The following is a 16,847-nucleotide window of genomic DNA, read 5'->3' as shown; positions in this document are numbered from 1 at the left end:
TCATTCTGGATCCTACGTAACCTTTTACAGCCCGATTACTTAATTAGAAAGGACAGGGGTTTTTTGGGAGACAACCAGGGACATAGGAAACTTGTGGTAAGGGCATAAATCGACCCATCTCTCGCAACCGGGAATGAGGGGTAGTTTCATAACTCCAGTTTTTGGGCGGCTGATACAGGGGATGTAACAGGGGTGATCATTTTTCCTGTTTGGGTATTGCGACAATTCGGGGTGGGGAGGGTCGCGTATTCTGAGGTCCTTTCTTATACCATAGGAGCCGTTGACATGTAGTTCCCTTATTACGGGCCAGATTAGGGAACCTCTGTCGTCTTACCTGTCCTTTCCCTTACGGCCCAACCTCGGTTCATTGACTTCTAGCGGAAAAGGAGAGGTAATGACGCGGTCTCAGGGTGATTGTATTAAAGACAAGTTTTTTTGTGCAAATACTGACGGTATTTGAAGCCAATTAGGTGGTGTGCTAGGGGTGGCAGTCTGCCAATTTCGGGGCTAATCACTCGGAAGAGTGGGAGTGCAAAGAGAGAGAGAGAGAGAGAGAGAGAGAGAGAGAGAGAGAGAGAGAGAGAGAGAGAGAGAGAGAGAGAGAGAGAGAGAGAGAGAGAGAGAGAGAGAGAGAGAGAGAGAGAGAGAGAGAGAGAGAGAGAGAGAGAGAGAGAGAGAGAGAGAGAGAGAGAGAGAGAGAGAGAGAGAGAGAGAGAGAGAGAGAGAGAGAGAGAGAGAGAGAGAGAGAGAGCGCAACGGCAGGCTAAATAGTACACGTGCAACAGAGAGGGTGGCAGTGTATTCAAGAAAGGCTATTTAGTGCATTACACAGTAAAGGGCATTCACGGGTCTGCGTTAGAATCTTGTAATCATGCAGTTTGAGCATTAGACAGGGTAGAGGGGACGTGCCTTGAGAAAAAGGAAAGAAGAAAGGAGGTACCATTTTGTCGCACTTTCTCGCATTCTCGGTCCTTCGACCAGTTGGGTCAACGCCTCAGTCACACACACACATTCTCTCATAGTTTCGCATCATACGTGACATGGGTTCATTCGTCCGGTCTGGTTTAAGGGTGATCACTTCTTATCAGGTTGTGCTAATTTTTCGGGTTTGTTCGATACGTGAGTAGTTTGCAGGCGTGCTTAGGCACCACCTTGCGGCGCTAGTCTGCTTCGTGTATTAGACATGGCAAGGCTTCGGATCTTCGCCACACCTCGGCTGTAATCTCTGATGTAGCCTGCAGAGGGAAGAAAAAGGGGGTGGGGGAGACAGCATTCGCGCATATTCAGATACATGGATTCATAAGTCCTTTACTTACCTCTTACTCGTCTTTCCTCCTCGGGGCAGGGCCCCGGGGGTATGGTTTTCCGGGGTCGGGAGGGGAGGGGGGGCAGTGTGCCCTTATAGGTCGTGTGCGGGGAAAACGTAAAAAGGAAACCAGAGGTGCCTAGTACGAGGTATCTAGTCAAAAGGATGTATCTCACTATCGGGATCCTTAAACCTCTTTCAACGCTGTGGCGTTCTAAGGTTCTTCGGTTCTTGGGTCAGCTCCGTTCCCTGATACCTTGGAACGTTGTACTTTATAACATTTACACCGTTTCATTTCACCCTCCTTTTACGTTCCCTCATTTACACCGTTCGTTTTACCCATCCTTGGAAGTCAAGGTCTTCCTCTACGCGAGAGTTCATGGGTCAGTCGCGTACTTTGAAGGCGGAGTGTCGTGTTGTCGATCCGATCCGTCCTCCAGGGCTGGGCAACCATCTTCTTTTAACCTTAAAGAGAGAGCAGAGTAGGGTGCACAGAAAAGAACTTTCCCACCGATCCCACATTTTTAAAATAAAGCATGCAATACCCGTCCATAGTTTCAAAAAAACTTTATTTTGCAAAATCATTTCAGCACGTGGATTATGAGGGTGCGGTCGTATTTGGCCGGTCGTGGCAATGGCTAAAGTGCGTACAGTGGGGGGTGTCGTTTGCAGCAATAAAAACATCGGAAAGTTTTATTCATTCATTTGTAAGAAACTAAAACGTCTATTAATTGGCTGGGGGTTCGGGGGGCATTTATTTTCATAATTTAGAAGCATAATCATAATAGTTGCAATCAGATTTCCTATATGTATACCGTATGTGTGCGTCGTAGATGAGGTTATACATCAGCTATAAAAAAATATAATACATTGTACATTTGTAATCAACATTTGTAACGGGATCCTTTCATACTGTTCGTCGAGTGAGCTCTCCTTGTCTTTTCTAGCCAAGTGTACAAAGGATCATATAAAGTCTCAGAACATCAAGTTTATATTAGTGCGAAGGAACACCACGAGGTGTTCGTAAGTTCCGATTGATACCAGCGCCATCTTGAGCGGGGCCGGCTCAGTCCGGAAGCAGCATCAGGGGGAAATGTTTCCCATTACTGGCAGTTGGACCAGAGTCCTTTTCGGCAGTTCTAGAATTCATGCTAACAGAGGGAGTGGCAATGTCACGTTTATTTCGTTGGCGATCAAGGCAGCCGTCCCTTACCGGAAACCTGCAGAGGCCGAAGGTTCCGCCGGGGACCTTTGTAGGATCTTCAAGGCTGCGGAGATGCTGTCGGAGATGGGGGCTCGTGCCCCAGTGGGCAAATGTTCGAGTTATATTGCTGGTCAAAGTTACTCTAGTGGCCGGGGCCCGCCTTCCAGCGGACCCAGACGCCATTTTGGGGCCCTACAGGGGCCACTCTCGTCGAGTTTGCAAGAGTGGGAGAGATCCTTCGGAGTGAAAGGAAGAGGTCCCTGTTGTGTGAAAGCGGGACGTTCAGCTGGGGTGCAGCTGTGATGCCCCCACCTGGGGGGCGAGGGAGACTCGTTCGCGCCGTCTCCTTCTCCCGGTGCACTCCATGCTGCTCTTTTTCATTGCCCCGCATGAAGGTCTCTCCACATCCGGTGTTCCCCAAGTCTTGTGCTCAGTGCTGTGGGAGTATGGCCACCTGTGGCGCGCATTCGGCGCGGCACGAGTATCAGTGCAGTCATTGCAGGTTTGGTGTTCCGAAAATATGGCCACCATTGCACGTTCGGTGCTGCGCAAGTACTGGGGTGCCACCATGGTGTGTTCGGTGCTGTGGAAGTATTGGCACCATCGCCTGACTGGGGGTGTTCGGCGTCGGGCCGGGGGCTGGGAGACCTCCTATCGGTGGAGGTGGGAGAGGCTCGTCCGCGTCGCCTCTCCCTCCCAGCCCAACTTGGACAAATTGTTGTGGAGGTACGTGCAGGACATCCCGCCGTCCAGAGCTGCTGCGGCTGTTACGGAAGGGAAAAGGAAGAGGTGCCTCGTTCTTCTCTGGACATGTGGCGGGACTACTTAAGTCTATCCAGGCCCGTTGCGGCTGGCCGAGGAGACATGTGGCGGGACTACCTACAACTGCCCAGGCTGCTGGCTCCTGCCTCTCCTCCGGCTCCCCCATACGTTAAGATTTCCTGACCAAGAGTTGGCGGCCGGGCCCGCCTTATATGGGTTGCCGTTGGTTGGGCGTAGCCGTAACCCTGCCCTACTTTGGAAGGTTCCAGAATGGGGGGGGGCGAATGTTCTGTTTGACTTTCATTTTCTACAGTTTACCGTTATTATTCCTTGTTTGTTGTGCTAAATTAAAAGTTCAAGTTCATCAATGGTCTACGGATTTTGTTTTACCATTTCTTTCTTTCCAGGTTGCTTTTATGCTAAGTTTCTGCTAACAGAGGTTGAGTAACACGGAAACACGTGTAGAGGGATGACGCAGATTCGTACATTACATACACACAAACTCAGACGGGGGACAGTACAAGTACGACATACAAAGACCCAAGACGAATATAAAACAGTTATTGGTCATGATTATCTCTTTCCGTCTGTGAATTTTAAAGCGAGGCTGGGTTCCCGTCTTGACGTTGCCCGACCTAGGAGAACTTGAGCATGCCGCTGAAATTGTCCTGGCGAAATCTGTGCCATCGGGCATAATCAAACGTGGTGGTTCTATCTGGTCTGTCTATGTAAGTCGGGTTCTTCTTTGTCTCGCGCTTTTTCTCGTACTGCCGGTCTGTCGTTCCTGTCGGCCCTTTGCCTTTTCTCACGCTCAGCAGAGTCGGGCATTGGGCTTTCCAGTGTCCGACATACCTACAAAAAGCGCATTGGTCTGGCCCTAAGTCTGGTCGTCTTTTGCATAGTGTCGGGGGATAAGTTGTGGGTAGCGGTGTCCTGGGGTTGTCCTGTCGGTATATTTCTCTACTTGGTTTGTCCTCGTCTTTTCTCTGTCGTTGCATAGCCTCTCTGCGCCACATCCGAGACTGTCGAGCATAATTGGCGTTGTCTTATTATTTCGAAGGGCTATTTCTAACGTTTCTATTTTATCAAGGTCAAAGGATCCTGCCAGTGGCCACTGTTTGTCTTGACTTTCTTTGGTATACCTGTGCCACAATTTATTATAGGCTATGGTAACTAATCCATAGTTTATGAACATGTCCTTATTAGGGGTGCCTTCTAGTGGAGCTATATGGTCCACCTCTAATACACGGTCCGGGCTGAACCAATTATCAATCAATGGGGAGAAGACAGACATGACGGCTCGTAACGAGGGACTAATAAGTCAGCAGTGCCTATCTTATCACTAGGTGCAAAGACTAGACAGAATATTCCTATTCTACGTTGTTTGCAGGCAGTGAATACCTCATGAACAAAAATAAAAAAGAGTAACCAAGAACGTGGAACAATCAAGCAATTAATAAATAAATAAATAGGATAGAAAAAGGACAATGGGGAGAGTAAGTAGGGCGCAAAAGTCTGCGTCCTCTACCCTTTCACTAACCGCAAAGAGGAAGCTGTTGTTTCCGGTTTGCAGACAGAGAATCTCCAGAAGACAATCTGTGAACAGTAGTTCGGGGTTAAAGAACCCAGTTAATCAGTGAGGGAGTGGGGAGTCTCCCAAAAACCGTTGAGAAATAATAGAGTCAGTGGGGGAGAAAGATAGGCGCGACGGTTACGTTACCTATCCTTCACCGTTTGCAAAAGAGAAGGAGCCTACTGTTTCTCCGTGTGCAGACAGTGAATCTCCAATTAGGTCAAACAAAGAGTAATACTAGTATTTTATAAATAATCAAGCAATCAAACAATCAAGCAATCATTTCGCACCTTGTCGTGATTACACGACCTTACCCGGACCATGTGGACAGTTTCTTGTCTTCCGAATCCAGCGCCCGATCGTCCTCTTTTTCTCGTATTTCTCACGGCACTCCTAATGGTCCCCAGTCAGGACCGTAGATCACTCGAGAGAGGTCTGTTCGGAACTAGTGAAGTTCGGATGATCGGCTGCCAGACGAGGGTCTATTGGGCAAGAGCTCTCCCGATCGTTGCAGTCGTTCACTCTGTCGTCGGGACCTCTCCCACTGGATCCACGAGTCGCTGATGGGCCCCACGCTTGGGACGCCAATTGTTGAAACCTTAGTCGGGTCGGGGACAATCGATATTTGCCCGGCGGTATTGCCTCTGTGACCCTCTAGTTATTTAATCAATGAAGAGGCAGGCGCTGGAGACTGGAAAGCAGGAAACAAGGTTTTTATTCTCTCCGGAGGAGAACACAGCAAAACGGACAGCAGGTATCGTTCTGAGGTGCTCTAGATACATTTCTGAGGCCTGGCCTCTTATACACTGTTTTATGACTTTATTGCAGATTACACATTCATGTTAAAGCTTTGATGTATGGAAAAGACATTCCCGGAACTCCCCTTTGGGCCCGTTCCCACACACATTTACAGTTGAAGTCCCCACCCTAGTCACAACAGGTGATGAGTATCACGCAGCTGGATATTCCGCCGATTCACGGAATGTGGGGGGTTTGATCGGATCTCATGGAGTGGGGGCTTTGATCAACCCGGGGATCCTTTGATGGGGGAAGCTTTCTATTGTACGGGGAGGGGCAAGGAATGGTATCGGCAGAGCTGGGTGTCGGCCTGGGAACGGGGAAGACAAACGGGCACACGGGGAAAAAAAGGGGGTTTGCATCTAAGGGCCGGAGATCATGAAAGGGAAGAAGGGAGGTGTCGCGCTGGGAACAGGATGAGGGCCTGGGGCAGAGCAGCGCCGAAGAGGGGTTTATGATTCAAGGCAGGTGCAAGCAGGGGGGTGGTCAGCGTGCAGGCTTAGTGAAGGCGAAGGGCTATGTCAGGGGCCAGCGGCATGCAAAAGGGTTCGTTCTGATCGGGGCATCTTAAAATGGCGGGTGCGCACGACAAAAGTGTGGCATCAGGGGAAGAGGCAAGATGGCGCAGATAATGTTCACCAAAACGTACTAATTTTCAACACGACCCTCCGTGAGATTTGCAGCATTCTTGTCGAAGGCAAATGTTTCCAACTTCGCCTGTGCTGCTGCGCTCCTGGGACCTCTGTTCGCCATGACTCCAGGTCGTCAGCACGTGAGAGGCCGCTTCAGAGGATCTCCGCAGCAACAAAATGGCGCCGATCGTGAAAGCTCCCCCACTCCTCTAGGTATGCAGTACAATAACGCCGTTGGGCAGGGGGCAGTGTGCAGTCCGATCTCCTCCGTCTTGCAAGGGACTCTGCTGGACCCCTAAGCCCAGGCTCCTGTGTAGCACCAGGTGGCTTTTCCGTCTGCTGATATCGCCACAGCCCCTTCGCCGTTCACCGCCGGGACCAGAGCCGAGCAGCAGCAGGTACAGAGGCTGCAGACGTGCTCCTAGCTATGGGCGCTCACCGAATCTCGCGCCTTACAGTCAGGGACCCCGGCCCAGTATTGGAAAATGCTGCCACTATCTGCTTTGGGGGCCGGTGGCACTTCACGCTCCTCCTTGCAGCCGGTCAACTGCGCCCTCCGTCACAGGGCGCCCCACCTGTAGCCCAGCAGTCTTTTACTCGGGTGTCCAGCAGATCGGCAATGCGCGCAATGCCACAGGTCGGCCAGCCGAGTTCTTATTCGTACAGCTCCGCCAGGCCAAGCGCGCGTTCAGATCACGCTCTCCCCTTCCCGGCCTCGTACCCTCCGGAGAGCCGGTCACGGGTCACTCGTAGGGCCTCCACACCTCAGGGCAGCGTGGTCGTGCAGAGAGGTCGCTCAGAGGGAGAACCCTCGTCTGGTATGGCTCGGCACTGCTGGTGGATCAAAAACTACCTCCGGCGAGTTTCGCCGTCGCCAGCGCCTCCTTCCGGTCCAGCCGCCCGTCTCACGGCCACTTCCGGCAGGGGTGCGGTGTTGCGGCAGGTCGGTGCTTTCTCACTCGGCAGGGCCCCCACCGGACCATATGCGTTCCAACAGTTATCTGTGCTCGATTTCGACCGGGGAAGCGCCAGCCGGCGTCGCTGAGTCGCCTTACTCTGAATCCGCGGCCGATGGTACACTGGAGGCGGATTAGCTATCGGATTAATGTCCAAGGAGCTGCCTCGGTGTTAGAGCACTCTCGCTACGCAGCCATCGCGGTCGGCTCGTAGCCACGCCCCCGCATCACAACACTCTTCACCATACTCTCTCTTCCCAACACTGTCTCTTAAAAACACTATCTTCAAACACTCTCTCTACAAGACACTCTTTCTTCCCCACTCTCTATTCACCAAACTGTCTTCAACACATTCTCTCTTCACCAAATCTCTCTCTTCACTGCACTCTCTATACTCTCTTCCCCACACACACTCTTCCCCACATACTCTCTTCCCCACACACTCTCTTCCCCACACACTCTCTTCCCCACACACTCTCTTCCCCACACACTCTCTTCCCCACACACTCTCTTCCCCACACACTCTCTTCCCCACACACTCTCTTCCCCACACACTCTCTTCCCCACACACTCTCTTCCCCACACACTCTCTTCCCCACACACTCTCTTCCCCACACACTCTCTTCCCCACACACTCTCTTCCCCACACACTCTCTTCCCCACACACTCTCTTCCCCACACACTCTCTTCCCCACACACTCTCTTCCCCACACACTCTCTTCCCCACACACTCTCTTCCCCACACACTCTCTTCCCCACACACTCTCTTCCCCTACACACTCTCTTCCCCTACACACTCTCACTCTCTCTTCCACCCACTCTCTCTTCCACCCACTCTCTCTTCACCATACTCTATCTCCAACACACTCTCTCTCCAACACACTCTTTCAAAAAAACTCTATTCACCACATTTTCGCATCACAACACTCTTCACCACACTCTCTCTTCCCAATACTGTCTCTTAAAAACACTCTCTCTTCAAACACTCTCTCTACAACACACTCTTTCTTCCCCACTCTCTAGTCACCACACTGTCTTCAACACATTATCTCTTCACTGCACTCTCTATTCACTGCACTCTCTATTCACTGCACTCTGTCTGCACCGCACTCTGTCTGCACCGCACTCTGTCTGCTATACTAACACTATATATAGAAAATAAATTAATACTAATATTTTCTTTTTCTTTTACAGGAAGAAGAAGCTAAAAACATTTTTGTGTCAGGACAAGAAACAAAATTAAAATCTATTACAGTTATTGACACCACAGACTCTGTAAAAATAACATTGTGGAGAAATGCAACGGAATTCCCAATAACACTTGGAACTTATGTGAAAATGACACACTTAACCGTCCACGAATTTAATAATGAAAAAATGTTGAATACTACTCGGAATACACATATAGAAGTAAGTACAAAAAAATAAGTACTTGTGTACCTGTGTGGCTCTATGTGTATGTGTGGCTTTGAGTGTGATAGCTCAATCGGTACGTGGGTGCCTCTATATGTGTATGGGTAACTCTCTACGTCTATGTGGATGCCTCAGTATCTATGTTGGGTGGCTCTGTATGTGTATGTGGGTGGCTATGTATGTGTACATGTGTGTGGCTCTGTATCTGTATAGCTCTGCATATATGTGTGAGTAGCTCTGTATGTAGATCTGGGTGGCTCTGTATGTGTGGGTGACTGACACACTGTATGTCTACCTCTATGTGACTAAGTCTATATGTATATGTGGTTGATTCTCTCTCTAAAACTACATCACTATCTCTCTACATCTCTCACTACCTCACTCTCTCTCTCTCTCTCTCTCTCATTATCTCATTAACTCACTCTCTCTACCTAACTCTATATACATCACTACACCACTCTCTCTATCTCATAACATCACTATCTCACTAATTCAATGACTCTCTCTCTCAATACCTCATTACATCACTTTCTATCACTACATCACTCTCTCACGACTTCACTCTCTATCTCCCTACTTCACTCTCTATCTCACTACATCACAAATTAACTCTCTATCTCACTCTATTTCGTTCTATCTCACTCCCTCACTCGCTCACTTTCAATACCTCACTCACTCTCTTTAACTCACTATCTCTCTCACTACATCAATATCTCTAACTCAATACTCCACTGTATTTATCTCACTACCTCACTATCTTACAACATCTCTCTAAAAACATCACTACATCACTATCACTACTTCACTCTGTATCTCAATACCTCACAACTTAACTATCTGCCTCTATCTAAGTACCGCTCTCACTACCTCACTCTCTCTCTTTAAATATAGCACTTTCTATGTCACTTAACATCTGTACTACTCCAATAACTAAATATAATAACAATGAACACTATATGCCTCTATTAACAATTATGTTTTACTTTGCAGATAATAGAACCACCTTTGGAAAAAATTACTATTACAATATATGGAATTGAAAATACTACGCAGGAAAAAAGTACCATAACGGTACAAATTCAAGACACTGACCTTTTAAAATCCATGGATATCGAAAATACTATTCTAATGGACTACCTCAATATACCTACAGACATAGAAGACTTTGCGGAAGCTCTCATGCAGAACTTGCCAAAAACTTTACATGTTATATTTAGAAATGGTTGCATTCTGGAAATAATTGATTAATATTGCAAAAATGTCATTAAAAGATAACACAAATGCAAAGTTTCAATAATGTTAACAAATGTATATACTAATTCTAATTAAGAAAAGATGTTACACACTTTCCATTACTCATTATTTAATAGCAATAAAAATGTTTTTGCTCTTCAAAACTATAAATGCATATATACATATATATGCATAAAAACAGTATAAATACATATTACCAAGTATGTATACATTACGTGCAAATATTACACATTAATCTCTAAGTAACAAATATTACACACTCAACTGCTAACTATCCACTTCTTAATGCTTAGCTCTGGGTGTATGAGTAGCTCTATATGTGTGTCTATAGCTCTATGTGTATGTTAAAGTGTACCTTTATATTTGTCACTATATTGCACTGTGTGAATGTCTGTAGATCTGTCTGTCTACATGTGTAAATGTACAGGAATTTATATAGCGCAAATCACCAAGCGGTTTCTAAGCGCTTGCTTAGGGAACCCGTCCTGGTATTCCCCTGTGAGATGACCCTGGCAGGGTATCCGCAAGGTGAAAGCCAGGCATCCCGCCGCGAGGGGCCATTGTGGAGATTGAGCAAGCTATTGCCCAGAGTCGCAGAGTGTGAACCCGTGAATCGAGTAAGCACCGGAGCGAGAATTGTCAAGTCCATGGACATTTTAGGACTCAAGACCCCGCCGAGCCGGGACTTGAACCCTGGTCCCGGGCTGACGTCTGCTTCCAGGTCTGCCTCCTCTAACCAGTGAGCCACACTTCTCCACTGTGTCTGTCTAGATTGCTTTAGCGCTAAGTGTCTCTATCTAAAAGTAGCTCTGTCTGTGTCTACCTAAGTTGAAGCTGTATATATGGGTGTAACTCTGTGTGTGTGGCTCTGTATGTTGCTCAGTATGTGTGGGTCTGTGTATGTCTGTGTTGTTCTATGTGTGTAGCTGTGCGTATGTGTAGCTCACTGTATGTGTAGCTCAATAAGTACATAGTTGCCTCTATGTGTGTGTATAGATGGCTCAGTATCTTTAAGTGGCTGGCTCACTATATGTGTGAGGTGACTATGTCTGTGGCTAGCTCTGTATGTCTAAGTCAGTGGGTATGTATGTGGATGTCTGCAGCTTTGTATATTTGTGTGCATAGCTCTCTAGGTGTGTCTAGATGACTCTGTATGTGTGGCTCTATATGTATGTCTGCGTCATACACTTTGTGTGTGTGCCTCTGTGTGGGTCTGTATGTGTGTGGGGTTGGCTCGCTCTCTCACTACATCACTCTCTCTCTCCCTAACTCTATCTCTCACTACCTCACTCTCTCTCACTAACTCACTATCACTACATCACTCTCTCTCTACCTCACTACTCAACTCTCTCTCTCACAAAATCACAATATCACTACCACAGAAAATAACTCTCTCTAACACACTACTTCACAACTTCACTCTCTCTATCTCACTACCTCACTCTCTCTACATCACTACCTCACTCTATCTATTTCTATCTAACTATATCACGAATCACTCTCTCAAAACTTCACTACATCACTATCACTACTTCACAGCTTCACTCTCTCTCTAACTCACTTCTTCACTCTCTCTATGTCACTAGCTCACACTCTCTATATCACTACCTCACTCTATTTCTCTATCTCACACTACCTCACTATATCACAACACTCTCTCTAAAGTTCACTACATCACTCTCTCAATACCTCACAACTTCTCTCTCTCTCTAACTCAATACTTCACTCTCTCTCACTACCTCACTCTCTCTCAAATACACTAATTCACTTTCACTCTCTCATTCACTGCATCACTCTCTCTAGCTCACTACTTCACAACATCACTCTCTGTTTCTATCTCAATACATCACAACAACTCTCACCCTCACTACCTCATTCTTTCACTACCTCACTCTCTATCTCTCAGTACCTCACTATCTACTTCACTCTCTCACAAAAAAATATCACTACATCACTACTCAAAATATATCTATAACACTAACTCACTCTCTCCATAACTCTCTCCAAAACATCACTATCTATTTCTATATCACTCTCACTACCTCACTATAACACAACTCACTCCCTCAAAATATCACTACATCACTCTCTCGCTAAATCACTCTCCATCTCACTACATCACAACTTCACTCTTTCTCTCCAACTCACTACATCACTCTCTATCTCACTACATCACAAAATCCCTCTCCCTCACTAACTCACTCTTTCACTACCTCACTCTCTCTCACTCTCTATCTACATCACTCTCTCTCACTACATAACTCTCTATACATCACTACTCCCCTCTATCTATATCACTACTTAACTATCTCACAACTTCTCTCTCTAAAAACATCACTACGTCACTCTCTGACTACCTCACTCTCTATCTCACAACATCACAACATCACTCACTCTCTACCTCACTCTTTCTATCTCACTAACTCACTTTCACTCTCTTTCACTACCTCTCTCACTACATCACAACATCCCTCTCTGCTTACATCTAACTACTTCACAACATCCCTCTCCCTCACTACATCACTGTTTCAACACCTCACTCACTCTATCTCACTAACTCACTCTCTCTCACTACTTCACTCCCTCTCACTACTTCACTCTCTCTCTATATCTCACTAACTCACTCTCTATCTGCTAATGCAATAAGTAACACATATCCAAAATATTACGCTAATGCCAACAGACATTACAATGCCATTTATTTAGGGTTAATAAAAAAAATACAAATAGCTCTACCTATAATATTGCCGAGACCATTGCATTGTCAATGCTTGTTTTTTTATAGCGCCTGAGAACATCAGAAACCTGCATATCAGGGTTCGATCACTTGAGTTACAGGACTTGGACCCAGAAGTACTTACTGTGCACACCAGAGTGTTATGGAAGTCCACCGTTTATGGGGTTAGGTAATATTGAAAATAGAAATTAACTTGGTTAGAAACAGATGCGGGAAAATTAATGGGCAATACCCATCCAGAGATGCTCATGCCGGGCCCTGAGAGACATCAATAAGAAATACTAGTGGCATGATAAGTTAATTGTGAAACAACAGTTTCGAGCAGTTACTAATGCCATAGCTCAAGGCAAAATAATGAAGCGATCAGTTATCTGCTGATCAGATTATGGATCGCACAGAGATTATGAAACCTGGTAAACGCGTGTCACTTTCAGGAAAGCAATCATGGCAATTCTGAAACTAGATTGGAATCCAGACCAAAAGGTGTAATAAAGACTAGTGTTTTTTAATCTGCGGTCGGTGGACCCTGGTGGTTCGCGACATCTATTCAGAAAATTACATAATATTAGTGGTTTAATAACTAACATCAAAACATCAATAGAAAAGGAAAAGCTAACTATAAATTTGAGAATTTTAAAATGCTCGGTAAAAAGAGCATGTATGAGGAGCAAAATAGACAGTGGATGCTACAGTCTAGCATATTGCTTCGTCTTTTAGAAACAAAACCGCATTTTGAAACATATACATTTTTATTTTTGTATTTTTTTTGCTTGTGAATTAAATATATCATAATTTGTTTACTTGTTAGTGGTGTAGTAGTTACTGTAGTTTTCTTTAGTCTTTTGGGGCTCAAATCATAGAAATTGCTTAGGCCGGGATCCACAGAAGTCAAAAGGTTAAGAACCACTGTTATAGGCTTATAGCCATCATCATTTGCATTATTGTATCAGCGCCCACAATAGACGGAAGGGTGCTGTGAAGGGAATAGGGTGGAATCCCTATTTGTCTGAGGAGAATATATAGCATTAAAGTCCAGAAAGCTCTACGATGTCAGGGGGTTCATCGCAGAATGTAACTGAGATTAACCAGTGGCACCTGTGGAAGTAAAAAACGCCTTTAACACCACAGGTAGACGATGTGTTCGCTGGCACATTTGTAATTTAATTCTCACCATTCTGGCTTACAATTATACCAGCACCCCATCAAACTGAATCTCTCTCTCTCTCTGTATATATATATTTATATATATGTTTATATTCAGAGATATATATATATATATATACGCACATACATATATATATACACACATATATTTATTTATTGCAGAAGACTTCTGACCCACAATATCCACTGGGGAGGAACGGCACTCAACAGGGCTTGAGTAAATCAGGATGTCGTTAATTCCATCAAGAAAAACAATCTGTAAATGAGCATCTATGCATTTCGGCGCAAAGCCTTTGTCAAAATATATATATATATATATATATATATATATATATATATATATATATATATATATGTTGAAAAAAAAATATATATATATATCTTCGCCAGGCGCTGCAAACGCCTCCAATTATCCGGTTCTTATTTTCAACAGGATAAAAACGAAGAGTAGAACCCAGTTTAGTTCCAACAAAAGGTTCCTTTATTTGCGCAAAATTCCGCTCAGCATGCCGCCACGACGCGTTTCGACTGTCTCCACAGTCTTGATCACATGGTATATATATATATATATATAGATATAGATATATATACACGTCCACTGCTACCACAATCCTTCCAGCCTCTTCCTACTGTTTCCTTTTTTTAACTGCTTTATTTATAGGTTTATATAACACATAGTAATAATATTAATTAAACGTCATCACCCAGTGTCAGAATCCTCTTGTGTCGTGAGTTGTGCATCCTAAGGTACAGAGAACAGTTGCCAATGTTAGGACATTTATTGAATTTTAGGGGGAATTATCTACCTCAGAGATATTGCTAGAACTGGAGTCCATGACAGGAAGTCCAGCTTTTTAAGCCAAGTCCGGTATTTGACCAGGCTCTGTAACCACTAGTCTATCACACTTCATAAAAGTTTTGCACTGTTTCCTTTTTTGACAGTCTTGACGATGTGTTAGAAACATTACTACCTACTATACCAGTTATTTTCCTTGGGGCCCTCAAACTCAATCTAAAGAACGAACAACAATATTGCCTGTTTGGCGAATTCCTTGCTGACCATTCACTGTAAACCAATGATTCATCCTCTACTCACCTAAATAACAGCATACTTGATCTCGTTCGGAATGGGTCCGAATCGGATTCAGAATGGCCTAAACCGTTCCGGAGCCCTTGTTCCGAACTGAATTGTCCCCCAGTCTGAATGACCAAGTACGAAGCAAATATAACGTCCGCGTTGACCGAATCGTTTACAAACCCAATCCTGTCCATATGACTCATACACAGCTGATTGGTACAGCTCTATAGACTCTTTTTCCGAGCGAGCAATTACGATGAACTATTCGGACAGCCTTCGCGATTTGGTATGTCCGGATCAAAAAAGCTGCCGGAATTGTTCTTTGGGGGCCCGTAGCAGGCCCCCCTTCAGCTTGAGCCCTCCGAATAGGGCCTGTGAGGGTACCCATGGGTCCCCCCTTCCTATGCATGCACAGTGTGGCGGGCAACATGGGGTACCCGCCACAGGGTGCAGGCTTTTCCCCACCCACCCCTTTTTGCTATAGGAGCCTGTAAACGCGTTCTGTATATAGGCTCCCATAGAGTTCAATGGGAGTCCGAGCGAACTGAGTCCATAAGCATACGGATGCTTCGTACTCGCTTGTTTGGACTCCAGGAACATGATTCGTACAGAAATCCCTACAGATCCGAGTAGTACGGAGGGTTTTCCTAGTGAGATCGAAATTGAGCCCTAAGTCTCTGAAAAGGAAGTCAAAAATCCTCAGCAAGGCAGCAAATTGTGGCTGAGAGGGATGAGGCAGGTAGTCACCGGACAAAGTGCTAGTGAAGACATTGACATTTGGGGACGAAGCTTCAAATGTAAGATATGTAAAATTCACACTCAAGGAAGGCCCATGCCTGCCAGACACTTTTAGCACCGTTGCCTAGATAAAATTTCTACCTTCGGACGTAGTCACTTTTTGGGAGTTCAGATTCCTCCAACCTTGCAAGGCTACAAGCTGTAGATGAACAGAGATCCACAAGTCCAGATACCTTTTCTGCAACGTCCCACTAAAACATATTTGCTGCTGTAGATAATCTTTGAGTGGAGTAAACCTGAATCTTTGGCCCAGTGGCAATGTACATTTATCAAACTGACTTGACAGGTAGGTCCCGGTCTTCTGTTGGATCGCTGGGAAAACATATTTGTAATGGTTTCTAAGTCCCATCTTTTAGAGTTAGGCATGAGGAGTCTACTCTGACACTTATCTAAAGGTTACATTACCTTGAGGACACCACTTAGAAGTCAGGACTCCTTCCAGGGAAAGCCACCAGAAGGGTCTAGGATCAGTCCAGTTTGAACTGGTCAGATGGGCTCTTCAAGAAACTCGGCATCTTGCAGCTTTTGTATCCATGTAGCTCAATAGGACGTCAGCAAACTGACCCATGAGTCCACTTCTCTGCCCTACAAGTGAGAGCAGGGCCAGCCCTTGGGGGTCTCAACACAGGTCCCAACAGCAAGTGTAGTCCTTCAGTCTTCCACAGGTCTAGATGTGTTCTGGAGAGGGTACGGGGGTGTTACACTTATGCTCAGTGCTAGCCTGTGGGTCAGGGAAACTCCTGCCCATTTCCTGACCAATGGTGTAAAAGTTCTCAGGTGTGCCCTTACCCACTTTTGCAGCACTTCCTCTGTGTATTACTGTAAACTATCCCACCGTGCCCATCTCCACCTAAAACCAACATGGCAGAACCTTTCTTTCCCCATGCAGAGCTTCCTGAGCCCACACAGATGTGTGGCTATACCCTCACTTATCGTCACTTCAAACCAGTTTTGGGATAGCTCCCCCTTCCATTGAGTTTTGAGAGACTGGCTATGAGGGGAAAAGGGAGGCAGCTAAAGTGAGAGCTACATCTACCAGTGACAGGGTAGGCTTCCTTTGATACTCGGGAAGGGGCTGGACACCTGCTAAGGGAGAAAAACATTTCCCCCCACTCAAGCCCTTTGTCCACAGTCTGATAGCAATACACATCCCACCAAAGGAAAGCCATTAA

This window comes from Lissotriton helveticus, chromosome 11 (assembly GCF_964261635.1).
Source record: "Lissotriton helveticus chromosome 11, aLisHel1.1, whole genome shotgun sequence".
NCBI lineage: Eukaryota > Metazoa > Chordata > Amphibia > Caudata > Salamandridae > Lissotriton > Lissotriton helveticus.
Note: the sequence above shows the minus strand (reverse complement) of the source record.